Here is a 6,368-nt window from a genome sequence, read left to right on the forward strand (position 1 = left end):
AGTAAATTTTATCACTCAACTAGGCATAGTAAATTTATGATTGTTATAGCAAATTTTATCACTGAACTAGGCATAGTTAGCAAACCTGTCATTGTATATCAAATTTTATCACTGAATTAGCAAAAGTAAGCTAATAAAGTAAATATAAGACAAAATGTCTAATTCAATTCATTTTTACAGATAAATTTATCAATACAAAAACCTAATCAATTCTAGTCGAATATAAAGTAACACAAATAAAGTAAATATTAAACAAAACTCATGCACAGTAGACAAATAAAAAAACATTCACTGGATAAAAGAATTTATCACTCAATTAGATATACTAAGGGAAATTTGTCACTTAATTAGGCAAATTAAATAAATTTATCAGTGTGAATAAAAATTTATCACTGCATAAGAAAATCCATCATTTGTTTAAACAAAACAAAGGTTAGCATTGCATACCACAATATCTTTTAGCTCTTGCAAGGATGAACTTGCCAATTGCTATCCCAAACATGTGATGTTCCATTTAACAAATCTTGGGATTGCATTTTTGGCATTGGGTTTGATGGTGCTGGTGTGTTCGCATATCCAATACTGTTGAAAACAAAAAAATTGTTATAATCAAGTATTTAGTAAACGTAAATATTATAGTTCATAAGTTATAAGTGAGATATTTACTTACCAATAGGACCATCACACATCCAGACACTTTATCAATTTGGTTGATGTTTCTTTCTATTGATTTTGTGAGCTATGCCTTTGCTGTGTCGCACCAATCATAAGACTTCATTTTGTCAATATCCTCAAAATATTTCATGAACCCCCAACCAATTGTAGTGCCAGTCCCAGGATATAACAAGAGCAAGCAAATCAAGAGGCACACAAGCCTCACAACATCTTCTCTGTCTTGCTTCTTCTTGCTTCTCAAAAGTTTGGTTATCAACTTTTGGATTGAAGCACTTGTCATTCTATTCTCTCTTATTTTCCTTCTTTTTACCAAATGTATGTCATTTTTTCTTCCATATACAAGATGCATCTTCTTTTATCCACATGTAATCCCAAAAATTAACTTGAAATCATTTCTTTTCAACTTCAGCTTCTTCCCTCCAATTTGAAATGTGGTTCCATCCATTTGGTATGTTTGCAAGATTTTTGCAACCATATCATCATATTTTATTGAATCTACTTTTTGCACCTTTTTCTTTGACAAAATGTCAACTAGAAGGAAGAAAAGAGTCTTTTTCAATATTTGGAAATGCTTCTTTTCAAGTTTCATGGCATTGAAGAATCTGATGAGGGATTGCATGTTTGAGCGGTACACATATTTTGCTTCATGGTCACGAATTTGATCACTTCTTGTTTTTCTTCCATCTATTTTCTTCTTGCTTTCTGGTTTGTGCTGGTTTGGTTCTTGTTTGTTTTGTTGGGGCTTGGTTGTTGTTTCTGCTCTTTTCTGATGTTGGTGTTCGGTTGTTCTTTCTTTTTATTGTCCTTGTTTTTTAGCTTCATTTACAGGTTCATCCTTCTGTTGTCTCTGTCTTTTCTTCCTTTCTTCTTGTTTGCTGGTTGTTTCTCTTGTTGTTGTTTCCTTTCTTTTTGTCTTGTTGCTTTTTTTGTCTCTTTCTTGTCTTTCTCTTCTTGCTTTTGGGTTTTTGTTGGTAAAGATCTTCCCTCTGGCATAGATAATGTCATGAGAGAGCTCACAACATCTATATAAAATAAGGATATCAATGAAGTAGGCAAACCATGCTAAATTCAAGGATATACAACCAAATTTATCATTTAATTAAGCAATAATTCCTCTGTATTGATTTTGTTAGCTAGCAAACAAAATAATTCAAACAATGAAAGAAGAATAAGAAGAATTATGACAAAATTTATTATGTAATTAAGCAAACAACGCTTATACAGTGAAGAGTTCTAATAATGATCAGCAAAACAGACCACTCAATTCAGTTGGGTCAGATGTATGTGGCAACAGTTGGGAAGGAATTCATTGCACCAATTCACGTGTGACATGTATATAAGTTGCTATTGTTTATTATCTTCAATGGATTCTTGTTGTTTCCTTATTCTTATTCTTTCTTTTGCTTTTGCATGTTATTGAGCTTCATCTGCAGGTTCTTGTTTTTGATGTCTCTGTTTTTTCTCCCTTTCTTGTTGTTTGGTTGTTGTTGTTATTCTTGCAGTTTCTTCTTCGTTGCCTTGTTGCTTTTTTTTTTTTTTTTTCTCTTCTTGCTTTTGGGTTTTTGCTGGTAAAGATCTTCTTTCTGGCATAGATAATGTCATAAGAGAGCTCACAACATCTATATAAAAGAAGGATATTAATGAAGTAGGCAAACCATGCAAAATTTATGGATATACAACCAAATTTATCATTTAATTAAGCAAAGAAACACTGATAAAACTTGAATATATTCATAATTTCTTTGTATTGACTTTGTTAGCTAGCAAACAAAATAATTCAAACAATCAAAGAAGAATAAGAAGAATTATGACAAAATTTATTATGTAATTAAGCAAACAAAGCTTATACAGTGAAAAGTTCTAATAATGATCAGCAAAACAGACCACTCAATTGGGTTGGGTCAGATGCATGTTGTGACAACCCTCACCACTGTTTACTGCTAAACTGAGACTAAGCATGTTAATTGACTGATTGACTGAAAGTCTGAACTAATTGATTGAGTATATGAGTTTAATTGCATTTCTCTCTGTTTGACTGGTAAATTATCTGTTCATGTTCTGTGTTTAAATTGCGAATTGAAGGCCTTATCGGCGGCCGAATCAAAAATTGATTAATGTTTTATGATCATTATAAATTATGTGATTTAATGGTATATTCATTTAAAATGCGATTTGGTATGATTAAATTAGATTAAAATAAGTTAGATTACAAGAGTTGGCCCTATTTACCAATTTGCCACCTAGTGGATTAATCTAGGCAACTCTTCTCCACTTCATACACTCCTGACTAAACATTTCATCAGCCCATTTTGAGAGTCACAACCGACTAGAGAGAGAGAGGGTAGGAGAAAATCTTGAGTTCTTGAGAATTGGCTTGGAGATTGAGAGAAATTGAAGGGATTCTTGCATATTTGTGCTTCTACACTTGAATTGAAGACATAAGGTAGAGAAATCACTCTCTTAATTATGTATCTAAGTTGTATCTAGCATGGATCGTGGTAGTTTAGAGAGCTAAGTCTAGAATTGGCTCTAGTATGTTGTATTGTAGCTCAAACCATGCATGCATGTTTACATTGTTGAGTTTGGAGGTTGGATTTCATGGGAATCTTGCATGCATGTTCATGTTTGTGTTAAAATCCATGAATTCATCTTGTCTTTGAAGAAATTGACTCACTTGAGCATGTATTTGAAGCTTTAAAGTTGATTTAACTCATGTATGTTGCATTGAGGTCATGTTTATGAAATTTGGTTTGAAATTGGGTTTAATTGAACTACCTTTGGGTTTCAATTTCTCAAATGGATCTTTGAAACATTCACCCAACTGTCACTGTTCTGTAATACTGTATAGACTGAATGTTTTTGAACTGTACTGTTTACATAGGGATTAAGTCTCTGTCCTGAAAGATTGTAAATATTGTGCATACTATTTGGTACTGAGTATATACATGTATGAAAAGTCTTTTACATACAGACTATCACAGCTCATTGGACAACTTTAATTACTGTATTGGCTTCCGCCAGCCCCTGTACTCTGTATTACTGTTCTATTGTTAAGCAGGCCTTCGGTAATCTCGGATTACTGGCCGGTTACGGTGCTAAACCTATAGGGGCGGGTTTGGGTCGTGACAGAGTAGTATAGCCCAAAAGGATCGAATTTGATACATTTGAAGTTGATTTTGAGCTTGAGGTTCAAATCTGGGAATTCCAGATTTTGGACTCACGCTCGAGCGGGGTGACTGGCGCTCGAGCGTGAAATTCGTGCATCCAGCACTTTAGTTGTGTTTGCAGTTCACTCGAGCAGGGTATTAGACGCTCGAGCGGGATCTTGTGTCTCACGCTCGAGCGGGTGTAGAGCACCTATCGAGCGTGATTTTCACACATCTAGCACTTTTGACTGTTTTACAGTCTGCTTGAGCGGGGAAGTATACGCTCAAGCGAAACCTTTTTGTTGCATGTCCGCTCGAGCAGAGATATTCACGCTCGAGCGGGACCTCTATTTTCTAAAAATTCTGAAAATGTTTTTAAAACGCATCTTTGCATCCTCATTTCATTCTAGGCATTCCTAGGCCTAGTTTAAGGCATCTTAATGAGGATATTGATGTAGAACCACACCGAGGCAAATTAGGGATTAAGTTATTATTTTTCCCAACTGTGTAGCTTAGTGTGTGTTCAATCTATAACTGTGTAGGGTTGGCATTCTGGAGACGCTCTAGCTTATCTGTAGCCCAGAACTCTGTGAGTAACAATGTTGTAAAGATATATTTAATAATGATTATCTTCTGAACAACTGAACTGTACTATTTTCTGAAATGATATTGTTACTGAATGAATGATGTCCTATTTGTGAACTGTATTCGTGGCATCCATAGCAACCTACTGTTACTGTACTGTACTGCTATTGTCAGAGAGATCTCTGTCGGTTCCCATGTGGGAACCACTACTGTTTACTGATATGATGGCCATCAACTGATTGTTCGGTCTATAAGACCTACTGTACCGTTTTGCTATTGGATGTACCACATATGACTACTTTAGTTTCTAAATGACTGTTGGCATGAAATATGAGCCATAAACTGAATGACTGATATACTGTTTAATTGACTGTTTTCAATACTGAAAGGACATTCATTCTTAACCTCTTTATGCATATGTTATTCACTGGGCTTCAGCTCACTGTTCATATATATATATATATATGTAGGTGTTCAGGCACCGGACCGTTGCTAGGGGTGTCAAGCAGGCTCTTATTTTGTCAGCCAACCATTATGCCTCACCGCGAGGTTCCAAGTGTGATCAAGCTTAGGCTACTTTTGGGGTGTCTTAGTTTCACCCAACTGTCACTGTTTTGTAATACTGTATAGACTGAATGTTTTTGAACTGTATTGTTTACATAGGGATTAAGTCCCTATCCTGAAAGATTGTAAATATTGTGCATACTGTTTGGTACTGACTGTATACATGTATGAAAAGTCTTTTGCATACAGACTGTCACAGCTCATTGGACAACTTTAATTACTGTATTGGCTTCTGTCAGCCCATGTACTCTGTATTACTGTTCTACTGTTAAGCAGGCCTTCGGTAATCTCGGATTACTGGCCGGTTATGGTGCTAAACCTATAAGGGCGGGTTTGGGTCGTGACAGAGTGGTATCAAAGCGATACTAAATCACGAGTTATACCGCACACACGTGTCCAAACAAGCTATAGGAGGTCCAAGAAAAGAAATTAGGGCATTGCATGAACATGAAAAGTGTGTGTGGTTACGACATGAATATAAATGTTAATGTGTTAATGTATTTAAGTATGCAACTGCCTATGTTTACAATTACCGTATTGCCTATGGTGTAATGAAACGAAACCTATGTACATAATCGAAGAAGTTAAGTGGAATAACGTGTAACGTTAATGTTAATACCGAATGTGGAATTTATGTGAACATGGACGTGTGAAAGAAAAGGGTCATGTGACTGTACGTGAGCTGAAATGAAAGTATAAACACGTCTGATATGAGATAAAACGTGAAATCAGTAAGAACCTTCCTATACTGATAATCACCCTATTTGTGTGTAAACAAGGGAAAGAACGAGGAATGTAGATGAAACCGAATCCTCTGATCCTAGAATTAATGAGCTAGAAGGAATGGTTAAAGCCTTAACCGAAAACCTGAGACAATAAAGACAGACACACGTGCTTGAATCAACTATTGATGATCTGATGACATTACTACAGAAACGCAATAAACTGAAGCCACCGGAATTTCTAGGGGGTGTCGAACCACTGAAAGCTGAGGCTTGGGTTAGAAACTGAGAAAATACGTGAAGTTTTCTTCAAAAAATATTTTTCCCCAATGCATCCAAGATAGGAAAGTATTTGAGTTTGAATAAGGTGAGTAAGGTGATAAGACTGTGGTCGAATATGAGGTAAAATTTACCCACCTAGCTTGCTAAGCACCCCACGTGATAGATACTGACTACAAAAGGCTAGAAAAAAAATGATAATCTTGAAGTGGGTTGACCTAGATGTGTTTGACCGAATTGACGTTTTAAAACCGTCAAAGTATGTGGATGTCCTGAATAGTGCATTAATGCCTGAGATAACACGGCAGTATTGAAATATCCAAACCAACATCATCAACTGAATCAGAAAGAATGAAACAGAAGAAACAAAAAGTGGAAATGACCAGTAATTCAATGA

This window comes from Camellia sinensis, chromosome 14 (genome assembly GCF_055761805.1).
Source record: "Camellia sinensis isolate YWXY chromosome 14, ASM5576180v1, whole genome shotgun sequence".
Taxonomy (NCBI): domain Eukaryota; kingdom Viridiplantae; phylum Streptophyta; class Magnoliopsida; order Ericales; family Theaceae; genus Camellia; species Camellia sinensis.